The following is a 19,556-nucleotide window of genomic DNA, read 5'->3' as shown; positions in this document are numbered from 1 at the left end:
TGGCTCCACTTCTAACGCGACTTTTTAATTCTTTGCTGGTGACAGGGGAGGTGACCCCCACTATGTCGGAAGCTGCGATTACGGTTATCCTTAAACCTGGGAAGGACCCGGAGGAATGTGGCTCGTATAGGCCAATCTCCCTCTTAAATATTGATGCTAAATTGTTCGCGGGCATTCTGGCGGCGCGTCTCAGTCCGCTGATGGATGGCATTATAGACCCAGATCAGTCAGGGTTCATTCCTACGCGCCAGGGAGGGGACAACACCAAGCGTCTTCTCCATCTTATTGACGTGGTCCACCGGTCTCGGACCCAAGCTTTTCTCCTTTCCATTGACGCCGAGAAGGCCTTTGACTGGGTGGACTGGGACTACATGTTCGAGGTCCTGCGTACTTTTGGCTTCAAGCAACACTTCCTTCGCTGGGTACATTGTCTCTATGTCGCCCCTAAGGCATCAGTGAGGGTGAATGGGTGCCGGTCTTCTCTCTTTCCCATCACTAGAGGGACGAGGCAGGGATGCCCCCTGTCTCCACTGTTATTCACGCTCTATATGGAGCCCTTTGCTCAGCGCATACGGTCGAATCCGGATGTCGAGGGCCTTAAATTCGGCGCCGACATACACAAAATCAGTCTCTACGCGGACGATGTTATTCTCTCTCTTACCCACCCACGCACCTCTTTGCGATGCTTGATGCGAGAACTCCGCGATTTTGGATCGGTTGCAGGATTTGAGGTTAATTTTTCAAAATCGCTGGTGCTTAACCTTTCTATCCCTGAAGAGGAAGTCGGAGATCTGCAGCGAGACTTTGCGTTCCAGTGGGTGCACTCTGATATCTCCTATCTGGGGATTCATTTGGCCTCACCAGTTGTCAAAACAGCTCACCTTAATTATAAATTATTGGTGGAGCACACCACTAAAACGCTATCTGACTGGTCTCGCCTTGGCCTGGCCTGGTATGGGCGGCTCGCGTCGGTCAAGATGACGGTGTTGCAGAGGGTCCTTTACTTGTTCCAGATGCTTCCCACGCAGCCGCCTCCGGGTACCATCCGTAAGTTGCAAGATCTGCTTAATAAGTTTTTATGGCACAATAAGATGCCAAGGTTCGCCTTATCGCTCGCTACTGCGCCGAAGGCTGCCGGTGGGTTGGGTTTCCCGCTGTTGAGGGCGTATTACCAGACCTCTTGCCTCCGATATATCACGGAGTGGAATCGGCCTTCCTCTAACAAGCATTGGCTTTTTATGGATCAGACGGTCGCGGGCTGTAATATCTGGAGTGAGCTCTGGCTTCCGCGGAAGCATAGGGCCTGGGGTCTTTACTCATCTCCGGTGACTTCTCCGACTCTTAAGGCGTGGGATCAACTGGTGAGCGCTCGGGGGTGGACCACGTTCCCCTCCCCTATGTCGCCTATCGTGGACAACCCCGATTTTCCGCCGGGTTGCGCGTCGCCTGTTTTTCAGCGTTGGCGTGAGGAAGGCTGTAAGAGAGTGGGTTCCCTACTGGAGCCGGATGGAGTGATGCCTTTCGCCCAACTGCGCAAAGACTATTTTGACCTGCCGTCCACCAACGCCTATCACCACGCACAGCTTGCACACTGGGTGTCCCTCCCTCACAACTTCGCCTTGATGTCCCGTCCCTTGACCACTTTTTAGCGCTGGTTGATTTACAAGAAAGATGATCGGAAGCTCATTTCGGAACTATATGCACTGATAATGGCACGTCCTATGCAGCAGAGGTCGAAGGTGCAGGTTCGCTGGGAGACTGAGCTGGGGCGCCCGTTAACGAGCAAGGAGTGGGAGCAAGTTTTCTACCATGTCCACCATACGGCGTCCGACACGGCGGGGGCTGAATCTGCCTATAAAGCAGCGTCATACTGGTACTATACTCTGGCGCGCATTCAATCTTGGGATCCTACTAAATCCGGTCTTTGTTGGCGGGGGTGTGGGCAATCTGACACTCATGTACACTTGCTGTGGCACTGCCTGAAGTTAGTGCGGTACTGGGCGGCGATCTTGGATGACCTTGACGAGGCGTTTCAAATTAAGCTGCCACGGGAACCTGCGCACACGTTGTTAGGTCTCCCTCATCCCAAGTGCTTCCCCCTGCGCACGATGGGGGGCAGGCAGCTGGCATTGGCGCTGCTTGCTGCGTGGCACGTTCTGTTGGCGCAATGGGGCTCTCCAGCTGCGCTGGATCTGCGGGACTGGATCCGGAGGCTCTGGCATCTGCTGGCGATGGAGCGTCTATTGCTCAGAATCGATGGGAGGGGTTCGGATTATGTGAAGGTTTGGGCCCCCTTTTTGCGGCTTGTATCCAAGGAGGTGTGGGAAGTTACGTGCCCTAAATATTTGCAAATTCTTCAACTTATCCCGCTAGAACCAGCAAGGGGCACTGGGGAGGTTTGATTCCATGTTGATCAAGACTGTCGGCTCATAGGGTTTCGGGGTAGCGGGTAGAGGCTGATGCGGAGAGGGAGGGGAGGGGGGCGGTGGTTTGTATCTTTTGTTTTGGACTATTTCTTCAAAATTTGTGATCTGCATGCGCATGCCTGACAGGCCTGACCTGTGTTTCATCCTTTTTGCGGGGTCACCCTCCGGGCTGTAGACCTAGGTGCTGTGTATGGCATATTTCGTTTCGCTCTGCCGGCCCACGGATGTAGGCAGTCGAGCTGTGTACTTTGCAGGTGTATCACTTAATAAAAAAGATTGATTCTAGAAAGGTTACAATAGTAGTGTGAAATTCACACTTGTCCAATTTGACATATAGATTATTCTCCCGAGGCGTTCTAGCACGGTTTTTACATGTCTTGTATGTCCTGGTGTGGTAGAAGAATATATCAAAATGTCATCTATGTCCGCAATGACACTAACATCCAACACATCACTCAAGGCTTGGTTGATAAAATAAACTGGAAAGTGGCAGGGGCATTGCAAAGGCCAAAGGGCATTACCAAGTACTCATAAAGCCCAAATTTTGTACAAACAGTCGTCTTCCATTCGTCGCTCTCTTGTTCCCTCACTAAATATTACGCCCACTCAGATCCATTTTAGTAAAGATATAAGCTTCTTTCACTTGATCTAATAATGATTATATGAGGGGCAGAGGGTATCTGTTCTTTATAGTTATGTAATTGAGGGCTCTCTAATTGATGCAACACCGGAGACCCCTCTACCGTTTGGGGATGATGAAAAAGGCAGAAGAAGCAGGTGACCTAGAAGTACATCCGATATATATTAGGAAAAAAACAAAAAACATATTCTTCTAGGCTGGATAGGAAAGAAATCTATATATACACAAAAATGTGCTGGGCCAGGTATTTCTATATATGTAGCTCCTTTCAAAGTCAGGAAACTAATGTATGTGTATTTGTATTTTCAGCCACCAAGTATTCCAAACACAAAAAGAATAAGTAGATCTCCACTCACTGTGGAAAGGACATTTTCAGATACGTATAATTATAGTAGCTCAGTACATGCTGTATTTCAAACAGTTGTGCCAGGGAAACAAGGATTCCTTTAAATATCCGTATGTTCCTCTAATTAACCTTTTCAGGCTGCACGAGAGGCTGTGGTGGCTGGTGCAGGGAGAGACAACAGGAGACACAGACCTCTGGTATCTTACGGACAGGGGAGTGTGGCATGGCTGGGCACTCCAGTAACCGAACGCGAAGCGTGTTCATGTTACTGACTGCCGCTTTTATACTCAGTTGACTCCGCTCCACGCACGCGTGTGATTAGGAGCAGAGCGAGCCTGACACCTTCGGTGACAATGTTGTGCTGTACTATCATAGTCCATGTAGTAACAGACTACAGGAGGATACCCATAAACCCGAGAGAGACCAGGGTAAATATTGTATAGCATAGACAGTGTCTCAAGGGGTATCATTTGGTAAGGAAATCATTAAAGTGCACAATGAATTGTTGAGATCGGGGGAAGGGGCACAGGGAAACAAAGGACCATGAAGCAAAAAGATTAAAGGAATTGCTTTCCACATATATTTGATTATATGGTCAAAACATAAATAATCAAATAAAAAATCATAAATGCACTGTGTTACATTAAATGTCATGTAACCTGTGATAGCGTGCACAAGTGTATATACAATGAGGTCTTCGCAGCAGAGGCGCTTTAAATTCACTGTGGGCGTCAACGGCGTTTTGGCCTATAAACAATTTTAGGCCATCATCAGGACCAAGTTACAGAATTGGGATACAGTGTGGATAGTTTTATTTGCACCTCCTCTGTGATTGCCTGGAAAAATTACTTGTCCACAAATGTACCAATTGCACGGGCATCATAGATGACCTCATTGTATATATAACCTTGTTTGTGCCTTTTTCCGCTATACATATCCCTTCACGTGTCACCAGCGCTGTTCACTTCTCACAAACACTTGTGCACGTTATCACAGGTTGCATGACATTTAATGTAACAGAGTGCATTTATGATTGTTTATTTATTTATTGATGTTTTGACCATATAAACAAATATATGCGGAAAGCAATTCCTTAAATCTTTTCACTTCATGGTCCTTTGTTTCCCTGTGTCCTTTCCCCCGTTCTCGAAAATTCCTTGTGCGCTTTAATGATTTCCGTACTATCATAGTCTGGCCTAGTTTTCATGAAAACACCTCTCTGTATCTATCTACCAGGGCATAGAGGTGTTCCTTAGTGTGTGTTTTATCCTGGCTTTGATGGTATTCATGCAATCTCTTGCTCTGCCAGTGGAATGTTCATCCAATGATGTGTTTCAGAATGATGGGAGCCAGAGATGTCAGTTGAGAAGGGCTGAGCAGCATGCTGGCTGCTCCTGGTGGGGTTTTGTACTGGACTTAACTGCATGACCTGTAACTATCTACAAATAAACATCTAAAGATCCTCTACACGTCTGGACTAAGTCACTACAATTTTTGGCGACGAGGTTGGGATTCAGCTAGTTTGGGACCTCTTCTCTGCCCCATTACCTAACTGCCAATTTGAATTTAAAAAAAAAACTTTGCATGCGCTTACCTGTGCGCTCTGGTCGCGTGCACACTTTTCTTCGCGCTGCCCCACGTCATCTACAGAAGTTGCGTGTGATGTTTCCTCATCAACTTTGATGCCTGTTTCGCGTTTTGGTGCACGTTTCTGCCGTTAGCCACCCGGCATCGCGTGACCTAACATGCCGCCATCTTGCGGTTGGCACCATCTCTACAGCCTCATAGGCCTTTGTCAACCATGCTCGTTTTTTTTTTTTTTTTTGCCATCCACGTTTTTTTTTTAACAAGTACATCGTCTTCTATAGAGTTATTTGGAGCGTGAAGACTGATGAGATCGTCATATTTAAGAGGAATGAGCACGATGGTGTTTGTACACCGGCGGTGAGTGAAAGTTGCTATTTTACAAAGTGTGCACTTTCCGATGACAGGATCCATTTGTTTTCTACACGTTCCCCATCCACATCAAGATTTTAAGAAACTCCAACATGAAGACATTTTTTGAAGGCTTATCGGAGTACAGGTGACTTTAAAAAAAGAACAGTGACTTGTTTCTTTTTGAGGTGGCATTCTTTTCTCGAGTGCAGCCACAGCGTAGTATTGTACAAATGGTGAAATCTTGTTAACATACATTTTTTTCTTCTTCACTCACTGCTCTGCCCTTTGCTGTCATCTAGTGACATTACGCATTACGAACTTTAAGCTCCATGGCCAATGACTCAACATTCAGTACTTGTGTGCCAAATTTTGAAGGTCTAATTTTTTTACAGTTTACAATGTACTCTATTGCTAGTGCATGTCACTGCTCGGTGACCTTTTAATAGTGTGACAAGTCAAGTTTTTGACCTTTGAGGTTGTTCTTTTTAAATGTTTCTAGTGAGCAGTGTTTTTTATCTCTTTCTAACAAGTGTTATAATACGGTCACACTTTGCACAATTTTTACCTTACCACACAGTGCACAATCTCTGTACCTTAACATTAGGTGTCTCGCAAGGGTTTAGTCCCTTTATTACAGTGCACGTTGTCCTTACCTTCACTCGAGGTGTATCGCAAGGGTTTTGTTCTTCTACTAATGCACAACACAGACCTCTCCATGAGGTATCTCACATGGGTCACAGTCCCATCTTCTACTGGTGCACAACATTGACCTCTACATGGGGTGTCTCATATGGGTTACATTCCCATTTTTATGGTGCACATCATGTTTGCCTCTTCATGAGGTGTCTCACATGGGTTAAATTCCCATCTGCTCAGTGCACAAGAAATTACCTCCAGGGTATTTCTTTCTTTTCAGTGCACACTGTCACGGGTTCCTACCCATGTACACCGGTTCCTACCTGATAAGCTAACTTTTATGTTGCTTTAGTGCACAGTGTGGAAGATCCACACTAGTTGTCCATACACGGACACCTCTCGTCTCATTTGTTTACACTACACAGGTTGTATTTGACATTTTAATGAGATTTTAATGTAATGGGAATTTTGTGTGATTTATCTTAAATTGTCTCATCATTTCCCTTTACAGCTCAGTTTTCCTTTTGATATCTTTTATTGGTGTCATCTGTGGTATCTGGTTTCTATTTTTTCCTTGTTCTTCTCTGTCTTTCTCTTAACGTGGTATCTTTTATGTATTGGAGTTTTTGTTTCTCCTACTCTTGTTAGTGTCTGCTTTTGGTCTGTTGGTCATTGTGTTGTGCTTTGACTTGTCTCTTTTTATACTTGCCTGGCCAGCAGGTGTATCTTGAGGTGGTCGCTTGGTATTTTCTCTTTTTGTTATTGTTGTTGTGAGGAAAAGAGGATGGTATTCTCACCTTGTCTTTCTTCTCTGTTTTCTTCACTTATATTTTCGCATCTTCTTTTTATTGCTCTTTTCTCTCTTTGGTTTGCGATCTTTCTGATTTACTCTTTGTTCTTCCTCCATCTTGGTTTTCTTTCTTGATTGTTTTTATATGGAAGGAAAGGGGATATGTTATATCCTGGCTTTGATGGTATTCATGAAATCTATTGCTCTGCCAGTGGAATGTTCATCCAATGATGTGTTTCAGAATGTTGGGAGCCAGAGATGTCAGTTGAGAAGGGCTGAGCAGCATGCTGGCTGCTCCTGGTGGGGTTTTGTACTGGACTTAACTGCATGACCTGTAACTATCTACAAATAAACATCTAAAGATCCTCTACATGTCTGGACTAAGTCACTACAGTGTGGTATCTAGACTGGGACCAAACTGTACCATTCTCTCTTGCAGCAACGATTCCTTAGGTACAAAGGATATCTCCAGTGGTTGTGAATCTGTCACAAGCAGAGCTGATGTAGTGTAGTCTTAATAGTACCCTGTCATGCAGGACCTACGCTGTTAACGGATAACATATACTGTGGGTCTGGTGGCAGACTGACTCCGTGCACCCCCGCCGCATATGTTAGCCTATGGTTTGCATTAGCTAGCTCGCAGTGCCACTAGAATCTCCTGCTATCAGAGAGTAAGTTTTTGGCAACCTCAGAACACAATAACCTCAGACTCGTGGAAACAATATACTACTTTTCACCCAGTCACTCTTGCTTGCCTTTTTTGTTGTCAGAGAGATACAGAGAAGAAACGGTTGAGCGTTTTTACAATAAGAATTTATTGTACCGTAGTTCTTCTCATGTAGAATAAGTGCACTGTTACAACTGTAACACAGTAGCAGAGATATAGAACCAACAGTACAGTGAATAACAAGGAATAGTATTGTTCTACCATTTTGCAATAGTCAAGAACAAATACATTAATATGAAATGCATTTATAAAAATAAAGTGTGTACTCCTAAGATGCCTGACTAGATGTACCTGAGTGTACCTAGCATGTAAGTAGGTGTGAAAGAGATACTGAGCCTAAAAGCCTAATAGTCTAGAATCTAAGAGCCAAGAATCCCGCTAGGATTGAGTCGAACCCCCATACCTGGATAGTGAGAATGTGGGACTTCGTCCTGGACTTGAGCTGGACAGCCCGCAAGGGATAGTTAGACCACAAGAGGTGCTGTATTTATACAGTCTATGTACGTGTGTTACCCATTGTTCAGTATGAGGATGACATTGGGGATTAAACCTTGTGCGTCAATGGGAGAGGTGAAGTATACCTCCTGGAGAGTGTACTCATCAATTATTCATATGTGCTAAGGATGACGTCTTAGCAATATCGATTGGGAAAAATTCACCCTCGGCATGCAACTAGGTGAAAGGTTTAGTCCATAAAAGGCTACAGTCCTTATAAAGCGTGATGTCCCTATAAGGCATTCTGTCCTTTTTTGGAGTTATGTCTTTATAAGGCTCGTTCATATGAAATAACGGGAGCTGATGTAGGGAAAGTGTATGATGTTCCCTGGACCTATATTAGGGCACCGATACGAAATATAACACTGGTTGGGCCTCCCTATCTGGAATGTTGTTTCCCACCTATTTCTTAAACCTTGCCACTTTGCCAATTATTTATTATCCGAAGAGAGATTTCTCCCCCACCTGTAGCTCTCTGACTTTGCTGTTATGATCATACCCTGCCTTTTGTTTCTCCTGGGCTTTTCTCATGTTTTGCCTGACATTTTCCCACAAGGTGTGAATCTTTTACATCAGGTTAGTCGACTATTCCAGTAGGCCTAGACACTCATCTTCTTCCTCTTCCCACCTTTCAGCTGCCATGTCCAGAAGGGTCCTAGGTCGTCGCCTAAGAGTAATTAAAAGGGGCTGTACCCTGTGGAACATTGTGCATGTGTTCTTATAGCGAATAGCACAAGAGGCAACTTCCTGTCCCAATCCCCCTCATATGGTTTTAATCATTTGATTGTATCGCTCAACAAGACTGTCTGTCTGTGGGTGATACATGGACGCCCTTATCTGCTTGATCCTTAATATCTAGCAGACCTTGGCTATTAACTTCAACATAAATGGTGTTCCTTGATCAGACAGAAGTCCTTTGTGAAAGCCCACCCTGGTGAAAAATTCAATCATAGCATGGGCCACTGAGGTTGTCATCATGCTAGACAAAGGGATCGCCTCTGGATATCTTGTGGTGTAGTCCTCCAAAGCTAGCATTTATTGCTATCCACAGACCGAGGATACTAATGGACCAACTAAGTCCATGCTTACCCTTGAGAAGGGAATATCAATGATGGGTAAAAGTCTTAAGGGGTATTTTGCCATGTGGGCTGGATTAACCACTTGACACCTGTCACAGGCAGCGCAGAACCGGCGGATGTCTGAGAACACCCCAGCCCAGCCCACTAAAACCCCCTCAGAAGATGTTCCTCCATTTTTTCCCTCCTGTAGTGTCCACCCGCAGCTGGACTATGGGCCAAATGGAGGACCTATTTTCTGAAAGGAAGGGGAACGATCAATTGTGTCACCACCTCACCCGCTTTCTTCCCTTTTCTATATAACAGGCCTTTGGCAACACTGAAATAGGGTCCTACCTGGCCGTACTCATCCGTCACTGCATTTGCCCAGGCCTGTGCTAGGTTAGTGTTGTCCCTCTGGGCAGCACGGAACCTATGCTGCTCACCCCCTGCATCCACTGCAGATGAAGAAACAGGAGGAGCGTTAGTCTCTCCAGCCAACACATATAGCCTACCCAGATTACGCTTTTCACATTGGATCTGCTTCTTTTTAAACTTACCCCCACTCAGGGTTTAATTCTGGAAGGGTGCCTCCCTCAACCACTTCAGACCTGGGTCCTGACTCCCCACAGAAGACAGCAGGAGAGGAATTTCCACGTAATCTGTCTCTATAATCATTTCCTCGACCAATTAAGGGATTACACCCACTCTTAGGGTCTCTGCCTGTCCTTGCCAGTTTTTTTTTATTTTTTTAAACATGTTTTTATTGGCATTTGTTAGTAGTTTCGTTACATATCATTGTTGGATGACAATATCGCAGAGTACAAGTGTCCAATCAGGTGAGATCAATCATCACGTTTACAATAACCTTCACCACACTCATGTGCAGTGTAACCGGTGTTTGCCATACTATATAATACAAACCAGGGAAGGGAGGGGAAACTAGGGGCAGCCATGGACCGTCAGAGAAGGGTCAGCCAGACTACAGCTCAGGTGGACTGTAGGGCAACTGGTGAAGCAGCGCGTTGGGAACCCCTGGGCGGGGTACGACTATGCAGGTGGACATACGGCATGGGTGCAGGCCCCGTAGCAGCGGGGAGAGGAGCCTGGTCCCCCCAAGGTGGGTGTGTAGTATTAAGGGGGGTCGTCATCTGGGTGGGTTTGTGTCGCGCGTGGCTGTGTGGCAGTATGGGTAGTCGCGGTCGTGTTCAGATCAGCTAGGTGTTGGGATTGTTTAAACTGATGCATTATCAGCGCCCACTCCAGGGAGATCGGGGTTTTGCGTATGCCCTTCGCCTCCTCCTCTCGCAGAGTGTCCTCCTCAGCCGCAGACCACTTGAGCACTGCCCCCCTCCATGCCGCCATCGGGGGGCCCGTAGGGGAGCGCCAGTTCATAGCTATGCATCGCTTAGCCAGGAGGTGTGCTAAAGAGACAAATCGTATAGGCACTTTGTGCCGCTGCTTCCGACCCATTATTCCCAGTGCGCAGTACTCCCAGGTGTCTAGATGGGGCAACCCCGTGAGCTCACGGAGGGTCTCGTGGATAGTCGACCAGTAGATTTGGATCCCCGGGCATGACCAAAACATATGGAGGAAATCTGCATCCTGCGCCTGACAGCGGGGGCAGAGGAAAACTGCATCGGGATAGAAACGCTGGAGGCGCGCTGGGGTCAAGTAGGCCCTGTGAAGAATGTAATATTGTATATTTTTGAAACGGGCGTTCCGAGACACTTTTTTGGGAAATTCGAGTGCCCTGTCCCATTCGTTGTCATGAAACGCCCGTCCCACCTCCTCCTCCCAAAGGGTCCGCAGGGGCACCAATGATAGGGGCGTCAACTCCCGAATGGACTTGTACAGCCAAGTGGTGAGGTGACGACCCCGTCCCATTCGCAGTATCGTGTGGAGGACTGGATGCGTGGGGGGCTCTCCTAGTGTGAGATCACAGTACGGCAGAAAATGACTAAGGAGCTGGCGGTGCCGCAAGAATTGTCCCGGGGGGAGATCGTATTCATCAATGAGTTGCTGGAATGGCCGGAGGTGTCCCTCCGCGAATAGTATTTCTGCCTCAGTGACCTCCCGAGATGTCCACTCCCGAAGCATGGCAGGGGTGAAGAACCGGGTGTTTTTGGGCCAGCCCACCAGCGGGAGCAACGGTGAATACGAGGGCCTATCTGGTGCGAGTCGGTGTATGCGCCGGATGCACCCCCGGGCCACCTCCACTTGGAGTGGGTAAGTCCCCGCCGGGCGGGATCCCGGCACAAGCAAACGGCATATTTCCGGTGTCGTTATCCGACCCGCGGTCGTGTATGTTTCGGATGTGTGCCTGCCGGCAGTCCAATAGGAGAGCCATTGGAGCTGCGCCGCTAGGAAATAGGCTTCGAATGAGGGGGCTCCGAGACCGCCTTGTGTCGTGGGTAATTTCAGTTTTGCCAGTGCGATTCTATGTCGCCCCTTGCCCCATATTAGGGAGCCAAGGAGGGTGTCCAGATCTTTGAAGAAAGAACGAGGTGGTATCACTGGAAGGTTAGTAAAGTAATAGAGTAGACGCGGGACCAGCACCATTTTCGCTAAGGCCACGCGGCCGATCGGGGCTAGTGGGAGCTGACGCCAAAACCCGATGGCGGAACGTATGGAGGCGAGTGCCCTACGATGGTTACCCTCAAAGATGTCAGTGGGTGAGTGATATAGGCGAACCCCTAGATAGCGAGGGGCCTCTGCCGTCCAGTTTAATCGCTGATCACCAATCCACACTTCCCGGGGGGCAGAGTCGGGGTGGAGGGGATAGACCACAGATTTCTCCCAGTTCACCTTCAAGCCTGAAGCTTCCGCGAATTCGGTCAAGATGAGTCCGAGTGGAGATAGGTCCGCGGCGATGTCCCGTATATACAGGAGGAGATCGTCGGCATACAGTGAGACACAGTGCGTGACGTCCGCGAGCGGTATGCCCCAGTCCTGCCCCTCCCTTCGGAGACGGATAGCCAAGGGCTCCACAGCCAATGCAAATAACAGGGGCGACAGGGGGCAGCCCTGTCTAGTGCCCCTGTGTATTGTGAATGCCGAAGAAATACGACGTCCAATGCGGACTCGGGAAGTGAGCTTAGTGTAGAGAAGGCGGGTGTACGCTACAAGCTTGGGGCCAAAGCCAGCACGCTGGAGGGCCGAGAACAGGTACTGCCACGTCAGGGTGTCGAAGGCCTTCTCGAGGTCTAAGATCAGGCACGCCGCTCTGGGGAAGCGGTCACCAATCTGATCCTGGATATGGAACAGACGCCGTATGTTCTGAGAGGTATTCCTGCCCGGTACGAATCCGCATTGGTCAGCGTGTACTAGTGGACATACCACCCGGGAGTATCTTTCAGCCAATATTTTCCCTAAAATTTTACAGTCGGCTGTAAGGAGCGTTATGGGCCGATAAGACGCCAACAGCTGTGGGTCGCGATTGGGCTTCGGGAAGGTAACTATTACCGATTCTCTCATGGAGCTGGGTAATTCGCCCGCGTGTAGTGCTGTGTCCAGTACCGTCGATAGACGGGGGGCCAGCAGGGAAATAAAGGTGACGTAGTACTCCAGCGGGAACCCGTCCAAGCCCGGGGCCTTGTTTCGGGCCAATGTGCGTATGGCCTGGGTGATCTCCGGGGTACGTATCGGCATGTCCAGGTCAGTTTTCTCTGCAGAAGATATCTGAGGGAGAGGCAGAGGGTCGAGGAAGCGATCGATCATCCCCTGACTCCATGCTCGGGGCCTATAATAGACCACCGAGTAATATTGACGGAATTCTTGAAGAATCTCGTCCTGAGAGTGTACCAAGACACCGCGTTGCGTATATATGGACGTGATGGGTCGAATCTCCGTGTCTTGTTTAGCTAGCCGCGCTAGCAGCGAGCCCGTCTTATCGCGGTCTTTGTGCATTCGAGTCGCGTATGTCCGAAAATTGTATCGCCGCAGATCCGCGCACGCTCCCTGATATTCCGACTTGGCATGTGCGATCTGCGTCACCACCGCTACCGATTGGTCGGTGAGTTTTGTGGCGTTGGCAAGCCGTTTCTCGGCTTTATCAAGGGCCTGTTCCAGGGTGCGTTTCACCCCGACGCGCTGTTGAATGCAGTCTCCCCTGGCCACCACCTTGAAGCTGTCCCACTCGATTAGGGCGGAGGACGCCGACCCCGTGTTTCGGGCAAAGTATTCTCGGATACTACACTCTTGTTCGTGGGTGAAGACCGGATCCGCCAGGCAATCGCGCGGGAGGCGCCATGTGGGGACAGGGGGGTGTGGGGGTCTCCATTGAAGACTTAGTACATGTGCATCATGGTCGGATATGACTCTACCCAGGTAATCTGTGTGGCGGACCTGAGGGAGTACTGCTGCCGTGCACAAGAAGCGATCTAGTCTGACACGAAGGTTGTGAGGAGCTGAGTAGAAGGAGTACATGCGTGTATGATGGTAGTGCAAGCGCCATACATCTGTGAGTGACCAGTGTGCTACCCAGGCCTTAAATCTATCGATGTGTCTGTAAGTAGGGGAGCGTGGTAGTGGGGGGCATGAGCGGTCCAAGTCGGGATCTAGGACGCAATTATAGTCTCCCCCGAGTATCCAGGGTACGTGTGTGAATTGGGCGAGGATTTTCGTAAGTCGGTCCCAAAACCTATCCTGATCAACATTCGGGGCATATATGCTGCCCAATAGGACGGCCTGTCCGTCAAGCAGCCCCTCCAACAGGACAAATCTACCCTCCCCGTCTACCACCCGCTGGAGCTCTCGGAACGGAGTACCTGGTCGGATCCAGATCAGCGCGCCGCGGGCAAATGATGAGTAGGTTGTAGCGCAAATGAGGCCCCGCCATTTTGCCTGCACCCTGCCCACCTCCGCTGCATTAAAGTGGGTTTCTTGCAATAGTAGTATGGATGCCGTTTGGCGCTTCGCGTAGGCATAGACCGCATAGCGCTTGCGGGGGGTGTGAAGACCGCGTGCATTTAACGTAAGTATGTTAACGTCCGTTACACTCGGCCTCTGTGCCATGGGTAGTACGTCTAGTGTGCGGGCCGAGGGAGCTGTCGGTCCGAGTGGTCGCTATGTGGGGACCTAGGGGTTCGCTGCGCCGCTGCTGAGTAACGAACCAGTGATCCCGGTCGCTGGGGCTGTTGATCGCGTGGGTGCCTGGTGCCATGACGTGTGGGGTGTGCAAGCACTGGGTAAGAAACGGTATGCTAGGGGGGGAGTTGGGATTATGCTGAACTGGGGAAACTTACTGCGGAACTGGGGTCGGGAAACGTTCCCAATGCAAAGGACCCATCGCCAGAGACGATGCTTCCAAACCTGCGCTCCCTAAGACGGGAAGTACAACAATGTATGATGGGGGCGGCGGTGTGGGTGCGTAAGACGATACACGGATCGGGCCTTTAGAGGATAAGTGAGCGTTGCTCGCATCGTCAATTGAAGGGCCAAGGTGTCTAACGCTAGGGAGTGATACGTGAAGATAACCACCCTCGTTAGGCAGTTTCCCAGCAAACCCCTCTTACGGTACAAGAGTCCTTGATTGTCCATCCAGAATGAGGTCCGCTGTCTGAGGAGTGACCAGAGGGGGTATCACAGAGTCTCCGCCCGACAGGGAGCCATCGCTGTCATTCTCCCCCTCAGATGTGAAGATGTGCGGGGGTCGGTCTATGTCATCCTGCTGGGAGGGCGTCTGCAGATTGATCACCGCCTGCAGGGCCTCCCTCCTTTCCCTCACAATCTGTTCCAGGTCGGGAGAATCTTGGGTGCGCAACTTGGTCCCACCACTTGCACCACCGCGCGGGCGCTTCTGAGTGCGTCTCCTGGGTCGGGATAGTTTGGGGTTCGGGTCTCTTATGGTATCTGCTCTAGACTGCTGCGAGCAATGTTGATCCGCCCAATCCTGCGCTTCCGAGGCGGTGGTGAAGAAGACAGTAGAGCCATTGTGGATTATCTTGAGGCGGGCTGGAAAGAGCAAAGAGTACTGAATTTTATTCTCCCGGAGGCGGCGTTTCACGTGCAGGAAGGAAGACCGTTGCTGCTGCACCACTCTCGCGTAATCCGGAAAGACCATGATCCGCTTGTCCTCGACCTGTAGGGCGCCTGCCGCTCGTGCCGCACGCAGCACCGCATCCCTGTCCCGGTAGTGGAGGAACTTCGCTAACATCGGTCGTGGAGCCGCGCCCGGCGGCGGCCTACGGGCTGGGACCCTGTGAGCCCGTTCCAGCGAAAAGAAGGCAGATCGGTCCCTCTCGGGGGTGAAGGACTTTACCCAGGTTTCCATGTATTGCAGGGGGGTCGTGGCTTCGATTCCTTCCGGCAAACCCAGCACGCGAATGTTACAGCGTCTCGAGCGTCCTTCCAAATCGTCCGCGCGTTCCTCCATAATGGTCAACCGATGTAGGACCTCCTGCAGCGACTTCTGGTGGGCCCCGACCATGGGTTGCAGCTCGGCCACCGTCTTTTCCCCATCTTTTACTTTGTCCGCCAGTTTGCGGTGATCGTCGCGGATAAGGCTGATGTCCGTTGCCAGGGTCCCGAGTCTCTCCTCCATAGAGACTCTGGAGAGCTCGATGGCCGCGAGGACCTGATCCAGCTTGGCTGAGATCGCGGGGTCGGCCCGTGGTGCCTCTGTGTGCACCCATGTCCGAGTCTTTGGCATGTTCTCTGGGGCTGTTTCAGGTACCGCTGTGTGTTGGGTCGCCCTTGGTTTCCCCATCCTGGCGGCCGGGGCCGCGGTGGCAAGCGCGTCGTTGATTCAGAGGTTCCCCTTTGAGGCTAACTTGACTGAAGTCCACCTCCACCGCCGGCGGGGGCGGGGGGCGCCCTGTCGATGGTCGTGGTGCCCCCGGGGGTCGGGCACCCTCCGGGAACGCCGCTGTGTTCCTCCGTATGTTGTCCGGGGATTAAGGGGCTCTCCGTCCACGTACGAGGGTACGATCTATCCCGGTGTCATACCACCGTGCCGGCGTTGGGCCACCGTCTATGCCAGTGCAGATTATACTGGGAGCCACTCAGCTGTGGGGCACCCCTGCGGATGCGCCGACACGGGGACGCCGCTCACCCTGCTCGCGCCAGCATATTGCGCACCATATCACCGGCTCCCAGCAGAAAGTCAGGCGCCATCTTAAGGTCAGGCGGACCGGCTATGATGGGAGGATCGTGGGGGCCCGTCACCAGGCCGAGGGCGAACAGCTGTCTCCGCAATCCCGGGGCACAGGGTGAGGGGGGGGGCCACCGCCCGAACCGGTACCTCAATGCGGGATCCGCGTCTGAGTCCGCCGCCGGAGGAGGGTCGTTCCTGTCCCAAAATGGCCGCTCGTCCCCTTCTCGGGCTCCGGGACCTGCAGCGGGCGCGCACTTGGGAAGTCCGGCTCCCTCCGTCGTCCCCCGCTCAGGGGTCGGTGTTGTCTGCCTTCCTGGTGTGAGGGATGGTGAGCCAGGGGCCGCGCCGGGCCCGAGGGGCCTCGAATGCACCCCCTAGTCCGCTCCTCCGGACCGAGTGTCCGCCATCTTGTAGCCCAGAGCTCCGATCTGGCGACCGCACTGCCAACGGTCTCCGCCGCCGCCTGCCTGCAGCGTTGCGTCCCTGGCAGGCACTCCAGCAGACCCAGGATCCGCTCCGGTGCCCGGTGCTCGTTTTCAGGGTGCGAGCAACGCCTGGAATCGGGTAAGTTATTGGCCCGATCACGGAGCCTCAGCACTCCACAACCGCCATCGTAGCCGGCTTGGCCACGCCCCCCCCCTGTCCTTGCCAGTTAATGTACACTTCGGCTACGGGATAGGGTTTATAATCTGCGTGTACACGTGTAATCAACACTGATTCACCTAACCACAACTGTTGGGGCTATACCTTTTCTTTACCAATAACCAAATGCGGACATCCATAATTTACCAGGATCAACGCTGGTTCATCATTTGCATGAATCGTTTTCTTTTACCTGGCAGGACTACCATAGGCCCACAGGACCCTCCTCTGGAAATACCCCACCTCCATGGGTTCGGCCTGTGGTGTGTTATGAGGGCAGTTACGTGCAATGTGTCCTCACTCTGCACACTGGAAACACTGTGGCCCTTGTCTGGACTCCTTTTCTAGAGAATGGGGCAAATACCTTCTTTTCTTTGGAATGACCTTTGGGACGGGAGCGTTTCTCCAGTTATGAGCAATGGGGGTTGCTACTCAGGGTTGGCTAACCTAAATCGAGTGACCTATGAAAAGTACAGGCCAGGTCTATCGGCACTGGGACCGTTATGTTGGGATGTTTTCTTATACAGGCTCGATGGGTCCTGGAAGGGTCTCCAGGAATTGCTCCAAAGGTACTTTGTCCAACACTTCCTCAATTGAGGTAATGGAAAACTTCGGCCAAGGATTGCCCAAATCCTGTATCCTATAAAACAGGGATCTGGGGTTGTCTCCGGGGTTCCATATTTCTTTTCTGAACTTCACCCTGTAATATTCACTATCAAAACCTACCTGTTCCCAAAAAGTCCTCTTGACATCCTGATAGGGGGTGGTACCTTCCGGTTGGCAGCCTGATAGGCTGTTTGGAGTTCGCCTGACAATAAAGGGGCAACATACTGATCATATTGTTCTGATGGCCAAGTGGCTAAGTTATCGACTCTCTCAAATCCCCCACTTGGTACTTTTGGAGCACCAAACTAGGAATGTTCGGATGCACCTCCGCACTAGCAATGGTATCAGTCAGTCTCTGTAGGTCCGTGTCCTGAACTAGCTGGTTGTCAGCTATGACCGTGGCCTGGGATATTATAGCTGTCTGTAGGTTTTCCCTGACCTGCTGGGCTGCTTTTGTTTGCTGTTCTGCTACAAGTTGCAGGTGGTGCCACCCTTCAGCCAGCTGCTTGATCATGTCCTCCATTATTACTGTTTGAGCCATTTCCACAGCCCATCAATGGATAGAACAAAACCCCCCTTTTGACACCACTGTAATGGGATGTGGAAATACAACCCAGACCAATAGAGTTAGACATAAAGGGAGGTATTTGCAAGATGAAAGGTTCAGCAAAAAAGTGCATTATAAGGATGTGCTGCAGAGACTTCCTTGCCCGGATGGTGCTTTCTTTGAGCCTTCTTCTTCTGGCATGATTCTTTCATGATATCCCAGTTGTCTTCCTCAGGTAAATAAAAAACAGAAAGGCCTTAGAAATCAGGCTACACTGTGAACATGGGTACGCCGGCCCACAAACAGGACTGTAATTATCAGGCGCCAACTTCAGTAAAGTTTGTATCTAGTATTAACTCAGCCCTTCCCGGACTGTGTTGGACACCTCTGCTGTCCTTAAGTAACATGCAATAGGGCTTGTGCCTTAAATGCCCATGTGTCCTGAATACCTTGCCCATCAGTGTGTTCCCCACCTTCCTCATGCTATACACTTTACCCTGTGCGTAGTAAGATCCCAAGTACTTCCCCTTTCATCCATTATAGCCCAACCAAGTATCCCTGTGCCACCACCCACACAACAACGGTTTGTACACCCCTTTGAGTCACTTGCCTGAGGCTGTGACTCTGGTTTAGAGCCAAAGCTGCCTTGTCTGTAGCACCTTTCCATGGAGTATGGTGCACGCCATCCTCTCAATCGGACAGGGTCTCCGACTCCTGCAAGTGCACTGCCGTCCCTTGTTTCTCCAATTCCGGAAACTGCCACAACATCGTCTGCGCTATCTCTGACAGGCTGGACTCGATTGCATTCTTCAGGTCGTGCTTCCTCCCGCTGGTGTCTCCTCGCTCTCTTTCATCCTCTGCGTCCAAATCCAGCTCTTCTGCCCTGCACACACCATGGTTCTCCTCGGCTCACCTGTTAACTAGCTTGGAGCACTCAAGGGGTGTTTCTTGGCTAAGGACTAGAACGCTAGCCAGACCTCTACTCGTGCCCCCAGGGTCCATGCCTGAGACGGTTTCCGACGCATCCCCGTATTCCTGGCCACACTATGTTGGGAACGTAAGAAGAGGGCATTGTGGTTTCATGCTCACATGTCTCTTTAGACCCTCTCTATTTCAGACACATGCTGAGTGTGTCCCCCAAAGCATTTATCAGAATTTCATCAATACCCACACACCTCAAATTTCTAGGATACTATTGTCACCAATTGCAAGAGGGAATCCCTTGAGTGGGTTGAGTCTAGTACAGACCCTGAACTTGTAGCTGGCCCTCAAGAAAGCTAAAATGGAGCAGCAGGAGAAGGAGAGGGAGTTTGAGAGGGAGAAGGTGAGGCTAGCTCCCTAGTAACAAGAGGAGAGAAGGTGAGAGAGATAGGAGGAATTGGCCCGGGAAGAGAAATTGAGAGAGCAGGAAGAGAGGGAAAAGATTGCCCTTGAGAAGAAGCTTGGGCTGTTAATATGTACAGCTCCATGTGTGAAATGTGACTCCACCTCCAGTGTTGGCCATGTTGTGGCCAAGATTTTAAAAGAGTTTGTACACATGTATGTGGAAAGGCAGGAGATCTTGGAATGGTTTGTGAGCATTGAAGTCACAAGCCTTGAATTAGGTGTCTAA

Source organism: Triturus cristatus, chromosome 2_1 (assembly GCF_964204655.1).
Source record: "Triturus cristatus chromosome 2_1, aTriCri1.1, whole genome shotgun sequence".
NCBI classification, from domain to species: Eukaryota; Metazoa; Chordata; class Amphibia; order Caudata; family Salamandridae; genus Triturus; species Triturus cristatus.
The sequence above is the reverse complement of the archived record's forward strand: the minus strand, read 5'-3'. Positions refer to the sequence as shown.